Here is a 7,132-nt window from a genome sequence, read left to right as displayed (position 1 = left end):
TCTTGTTCCTAATCTCTTGCCTACCTTTTCTATTGAGTTTTGACTATTTATTCTCAGTAAGAGTCCTTTGTTCCTGTATGGGTTGCAGATATTTTTTTCCCAGCCTGTGGCTGACTTTTCACTTTCCTAATAGTATTTTTTAATGAAAACAAGTTAATTTTAATGTAATCATGTTTATTGATTTTTTTTTTCCTTTGGTTAGTGCCTTTATCCTCTGTTTGGGAAATATTTCTTAACTTCAGAATCATCTAGAACATATTCACTTGCATTATCTTATGGTAGCCTTATTGTTTTTACTTTCATATTTAAAACTGCAGTCCTCCTGGAATGGATTTTTTGTCTAATGTGAGATAGAAATTTACTATTTTTTAAAATGCTTTTTTGATCTCATGTTTCTCCCCTTTATGGAAAGCAAATGAGACCATGGCCTGAGGAGGATATAACTCTTTCTTCATACATCTGTGTGCTCTGTGACTGTCCTTTGACATATTACTACATTTTCCCCAACTTGCTTGTTGTTTTTCTTCAGCATTTTGATATGTTGGATGAGTTTCACAAATAGCTATTTAGTACGCTAGCTTCCTGAGGAGGTTAGGAGAAGCACATTCCACGAAATTCTTAAAGAAAACAGGGTAGTTATAGCAGACATATGGAGCGATTTATTCACGGAGATGCAGATCTTTCTTTCTTTTCAATATTCTTCTGACTATTCTCTGCCACTCACTCCTGAGCCCAGAATCACTATCAGTACCTGAATTTAATCAGCACTGATATCTCTTCCATTTGATATAATATGGAAGAAAGAAGGAGGCTTCCCCTATTTTATCAGAGAACTTTTGGCATTGTGAAAACATAGCAATGCTTCTTAGGGAGAACATGGCCACTTAGGTGCTTGTTGGAATTTTTGTTTTGTGGAGAGCTTTTCCATGACTAGCTAAAACATAATGACAATAATGGTTGTATTGTCAGCAGATATTCCATTATGGAATAGGCATCTTTTAGATTTTTTTTTTTTTTGGTGCTGCTACTTTACTTTCCAAATTAAATACTGCTGTGAACACAAACCTTTGGTTCAATGATGGAAACGTAGAAAGAATGCACAAATGGTGGCTTGCCCAGAGGCCTTGCACCCATTTCTCCTAGGCTGTGTTATTTTTGTCATCTTCTGTGCCTGTGCTATGGTAATATGGTGATTTTAATGCTAACATTCTTGTGTATCTCTGAACAGTGGCATCCTACTGTTTTTTAAAAGTTGTAGGTCAAATTACAATTTTTTTTTCTTTGTTTTCTAGAGTTGAAAATAAAGGAAGAGCTACGCAAGGAGCAAGGTGTGAGTGAATATGCCATAGGCTAGAGCCATCCATGAGTTACATCCGTTTCTAATTCTTTGGGAGAGCACTGTTTTCATGTCTTTGTGTAGTTCGCAGTTTTTGAAGGGCATGTTAATAAGGTGCACTCGAAAGAAGATAAGGAAAGGTCAACTAGTGCTTCTTAACTAGTTTTAAAAAACTTCTGACTTCTACAGTTTCGTGGGTATGTGCACAGACCTAATTGTTAAGGGCTCACCCTGCAACTTAGTCAAAAAATAATGTGCTTTTCCTTTAGCATTGGCCTTTTTAAATGTCAGTAACTTTGTTAATTCCAAACCAATTATTTTCACACTTTTCAGAGCATAAAGTCATACTGGTCATTTGTACCTCTATATTGGGATATAATAAAAAAACATACCTATGCACATACAGGGCTTCCCTGGTGGCTCAGAGGATAAAGCTTCTGCCTGCAATGCAGGAGATCCGGGTTTGATCCCTGGGTTGGGAAGATCCCCTGGAGAAGGAAATGGCAACCTACTCCAGTATTCTTGCCTGGAGAATCCCATGGACAGAGGAGCCTGGTGGGCTACAGTCCACGGGGTCGCAAAGAGTCAGACATGACTGAGTGACTTCACACACTCACACACATGTATATACAGACACATATGTATGCTCACACATACTTATTACCTTTATCTGTAAGGATGATGCCATTTTCCTCACTATTTTGATTTAATGTGTGCAAAATTGGTCAGTGTTAAATACCAGTGGTGAAAAGATAAGCGAGACAAGGATCTTGATCTTAAAAAGATTCTTTTTGTATACTTACTAAGTCATGTCCAAACTTCCCTGGTGGCTCAGACGGTAAAGCGTCTGCCTGCAGTGTGGGAGCCCTGGGTTTGATCCCAGGGTTGGGAAAATCCCCTGGAGAAAGAGATGGCAACCCACTCCAGTACTCTTGCCTGGAAAATTCCATGGACTGAGGAGTCTGGCGGGCTACAGTCCATGGGGTCGCAAAAAGTCAGACACGACTGAGCAACTTCACTTTCAAGTCATGTCCAACTCTTTTGTGACCCCGTGGACTGTAGCCCACCAGGCTCCTGTCCATGGGATTTTCCAGGCGAGAATACTGAGCAGGTTGCCATTTCCTGCTCCAGGGGATCTTCTTCACCCAGGGATTGAACTCATGTCTTCTGTTTGGCAGGTGGATTCTTTACTACTGATCTAATTGGGAAGCCAAAATCTGGTAGTATGTGTGTGCTAATCAAAAGGTAAGCTTTGGTCTACAATTTTTTCACTTCGAATATTTAGAAAATAATATTTAGGATCTAAAAACTATCACCAGGCTATTCAGAAAAATCTCCCAGTTCTGAGTCTATGTGAGCATGTTCTATGTGCAAGTTTGTGGTAGAATAAAGAGAATATCTCTGCTCTCAAGGTACTCACAAGCCAATATGCTACTTTTTTACTTTGCATAGATTCAAAATCATGAGACTAGTGAAATGCAGTGGGTAATTTTAATTCTTATCTGCTTCTGCTTATTCCACTGGTTTAATTTATTCTTTTCCTTCATACCCTCTCAGAGTTAAAACACACCTGTATACAGGATTTTAACTATTTTTTATCCTGGTATTAAGGAACAATACCTCTTTTACTGGGATTGGAAGTAAAGTACTCATGCACAATAACTTTTTCATGAAAAGAATGCTGGGTAGAAAGTTCCTATTTCCATTGAATTCTGTGTAAGTATGACTTCCTCCAGCCAGTGAATTGTATTAAATATTTGATACCAAATTAAATATTTGATATCATAGGGCTTTACCTATAGGGATGTCAAATTAATTTGTATGTTATTTTGACATAGTGTGATATTTTCCCCTTTTCTTTGTTTTTTGGCTAATCAACAACCAAATGGATAGATAGTACATGTGAATATTTTGTAGAATGTGGAGATTTCAATACACTAATAAAAAGCATGGACACTGGTGCAATGTGCCTGATCATTTTTATTAGGCTTCATGGATTATTGTGCAAGGTCAAAGATGCCATTTATTCACAAATTAATTTATGGACTTGATGTAGTTATCCTAAAATCTCAATACCATTATCTTAAACTTGATGAAATAATATTAAAATTCACCTAGAAGAGAGAAAAAGCAAGAAGAGCTAAGAAAATATTGACCAAAAAAGTAATGGATAGAAGCTTTGACCTATGAGCTATTAATATTAAAAACTACATTATCTCAATGGTTAAAAACTATGTTGTAAGTCAATCCAATTTATGTATAAGTATGTGAAATTTTAGTAAGCATGTATATGGATATAATATTCAGATGTCTATACACCTACCTACCTATATTCTACCTAAAACCTAATTCTAATATTCAAATCTGTGTCTATCCACTATACTATACTATATATACTGTACTCAGTGTATATTTGGTACATTTACCAAGAAAATATGCAGGAACCATATAAAAGGATCTAAGAATTTTATTGAGTAGTATAAAACATGATAAAGTTATGTTTCTACATGGGAAAAGGCTTGTAGGACAATATAAATTTCTTTTATGTGCCTTGTTATACACTGCCTAGCACATAAAGTGAATATTCAGTGAATGTTTCTTAAAGGAATGAATATTAAAAAGCTTGTGGTATTTTGTAATCAGTTACTGGAATTCTATCAGCATGAGATACAATCTAAGTAATTATTAATATATTGAAAATAATTGTCAAGATAATTGGGGAAAAGTTTCATCTTAGTTATCTGCTAAGAATATGTTTGGAAGAGGTAGGGGAATATGGATGAGAAAACTTTTGAGTTAGCTTCATTACATGTTGGTGAATGAATAGGGGAAAAACCTGTAAGAAAATGGTAGATTTGATCATCTATGTTCAGGTCCTGGATTAGATACTTTTTATGTATTCTAATTGTTTGGTACTTAGGGCAATACCAGACCAGAAAAATTTCATATATCAGGCATTACATTCAAAACAATAGGAAACTGGGAAGAAATGCAGGTTTCTAAGGGAGAGAGAAACTTAGTTAAAATGAGATTTAATGTCTGTTCCTACATATCTTCCCTAGTGTCTCAGATGGTAAAGAATCTGCCTGCAATTTGGGATACCTGGGTTCAATCTCTGGTTCAGGAAGATCCTTTGGGGAAGGAAATGGAAACCCACTCCAATATTCTTGCCTGGAGAATTCCATGGGCACTGCAGTCCATGGGATCACAAAGAGTTGGAAATAACTGAGTGACTAATACTTTCACTTTCAATTCCCATGATATATGATTTATCAAGTACATAGTCATATTTGTGTTTAAGAAAGACCACTTCATCTACATTTTCAAGGAGACTGGAGGTTTTTGCAAATAATTTAGATAGAAGAAGATATAAATTTTTGTAGGGTCCACAGGTTACATATTTTGGGATTCTCTTTAAGAAAGAATACAAAATTTTGAATACAAAATCAGATACAAGGCTCTAGAAGGGACCTAAAGACTCATGAGTCTTCTTCTAGATCTATCTCTAGATCTAGAGAAGTGATTTTTGGTAGTCTGAACTATGCTGATGATAAAGGGGATGAAGAGAAATGAATGAATAAGGAAATTTGAAAGACTTGTGATTAGATGTGCAAGATGTGAAGAGGGAACCATCAAAGATGATGCTCACTTTTCTGACTTGAGCAATCCATTGGGTAAATAAAGAGTCTATTCACTGAGATAGGAAACAGGATAGGGAGTGGATTTTGGTGGCAGTAGAAGTTAAATTTTATACCTGTGTTAGGTTGACGTGACTGAAATATTTGGGTGTAAAGCTCAAGTTTAATTTATCCTGATAGTTGAAATTATCCCTGCTCTGATGTGGCTCAGTCAATTTTGGCAACTCACACGTTCAGTATCCTGAGGATGAACATGCTATGCTATGCTAAGTCCCTTCAGTCGTGTCCGACTCTGTGCGACCCCACAGACGGCAGCCCACCAGGCTCCCCCATCCCTGGGATTCTCCAGGCAAGAACACTGGAGCGGGTTGTCATTTCCTTCTCCAGTGCATGAAAGTGAAAAGTGAAAGTGAAGTCGCTCAGTCCTGTCAGACTCCTAGCGACCCCATGGACTGCAGCCTACCAGGCTCCTCTGTCCATGGGATTTTCCAGGCAAGAGTACTGGAGTGGGGTGCCATTGCCTTCTCCGGAGGATGAACATAATGCCCTATCAAATGTGAGTCCTAAAGTAGCCATAGATTTCAACCTGCATAATAAATAGTTAAATGATCATTGCCTTGCAGCACTATTAGCTAGGTCTGAAAACTAATGCTGAGTTATGTAGGACTTCTACTGTTTTTCTCACCTTTAATGTGGTTCTTTTCAGGGTGAGTTTTTTCCTGGTCCCTAGCAGTATAATATTGGGGCAGGTGCTGCCTCACCAGCAGGTTACCCACAAGGTTTCAGTTCTCTGGAGATGATGAATTCATGGTTGTATGTGTAGGGTTTCTCTAATGTAGGTCAGTGTCTGAGCTCTCTTTGATTGTTAATCCATAGTCTTGAACTGATTATGCAACCCACGGAGGACCTGCTAAATATAATGTTTTAAAGTTCAATAGCAAATGTCCTTCCCCGTTGTCCTTTAATTTGAAAATGGCTGAACAAATTTTCTTACACTTTTCATGAAAATAAAGAAAAATATAACTTTCAAAGAAAATAAAATCACCCTACTAGAAAAGTTTTAGACAGTTATCAAATGACCTAATACAGAAGATAATAATAGAGACTGCTTTGCAACCTAAAATACAGCAGTTTCTACTCTGAACACTGTAATTACTATTTATGGCTAGATTATAAGGAAATCTGTGGGTGTCATAGAATTCAGTTTCAGAATTATGGAAACTCTGTTTGCATAATTAAAGGGCTAGTTAGTAAATTCCCTCCTATTTTCTAACCTATTTAAGTAGATCATATATGTGCCATTATTTCTTTGCTAACTATGGTGAAGGAGACAGCCAACTTTAAATCTTTTATTGCTGAATAATACCCATAATAACTGTGTAATATATGGTTCATAATTAGTGAATATGCCAAGGTTTTTCCAGAAGTGCACTAGATATGGCATAGATACAAATTTCTGCTTCATTAAATGACTTTATAGACTGTATTTTGCTGCTTTTGCATATGTGATTTTTTTTCTTGTTTGATAGTGAGATTACAGCTTCTTAATGAGAATATCTAGTTTTTATTGGAACCTTTTCTGAAGGTTTATTGAAGCTTTTGGTGACCTATTTCTAATGATTTTAGAGCTGTAAAATTTTCTCTCCCTTATTTAAGTAGCTTTAACTTATGTTTGATTAGTGGCTTTGGAAGTAGATTCACAATCTAATTTTAGGAAGGAAATCTTTTCTTACAGGAAACAAATTCAAAAATAACCTTGCACATCACAGGATGCCTATGAATTATGGAAATGGCTTACATTCCCACCCCACTTATGAGGTGAAGGGAGGGTGAAAGTCAGAGATGACGCCTCTTAGCTGCCTTTTGTTCTCAGTTGCATTTGTGCAGACAAATTTCTCTTTAATATCCTTTTTAATAAACATTGAGGACTCAAATGAGCAAGTTTATTAGTTGGTCTGAGGAGTGACTGTGAAGCAATGTAAAATGCTCTAATTTCATGGTCCTGTAGAAGCACAGATGAGATGCTGGTTTGGGGTGTTTGTGGAATGGGTGGTGGGTGGAAAGTTGGTAAGCATCCAAGTGTACCATACTCAAGTTAGTTTAGAGTTATTATTTGAAATTTAGAGTAGCTATGACTTATACTGGCTTCCCTGGTGGC

The sequence above is a fragment of the Bos indicus x Bos taurus genome, chromosome 8 (assembly GCF_003369695.1).
Source record: "Bos indicus x Bos taurus breed Angus x Brahman F1 hybrid chromosome 8, Bos_hybrid_MaternalHap_v2.0, whole genome shotgun sequence".
Taxonomy (NCBI): domain Eukaryota; kingdom Metazoa; phylum Chordata; class Mammalia; order Artiodactyla; family Bovidae; genus Bos; species Bos indicus x Bos taurus.
This window is presented reverse-complemented; position numbering follows the sequence as displayed.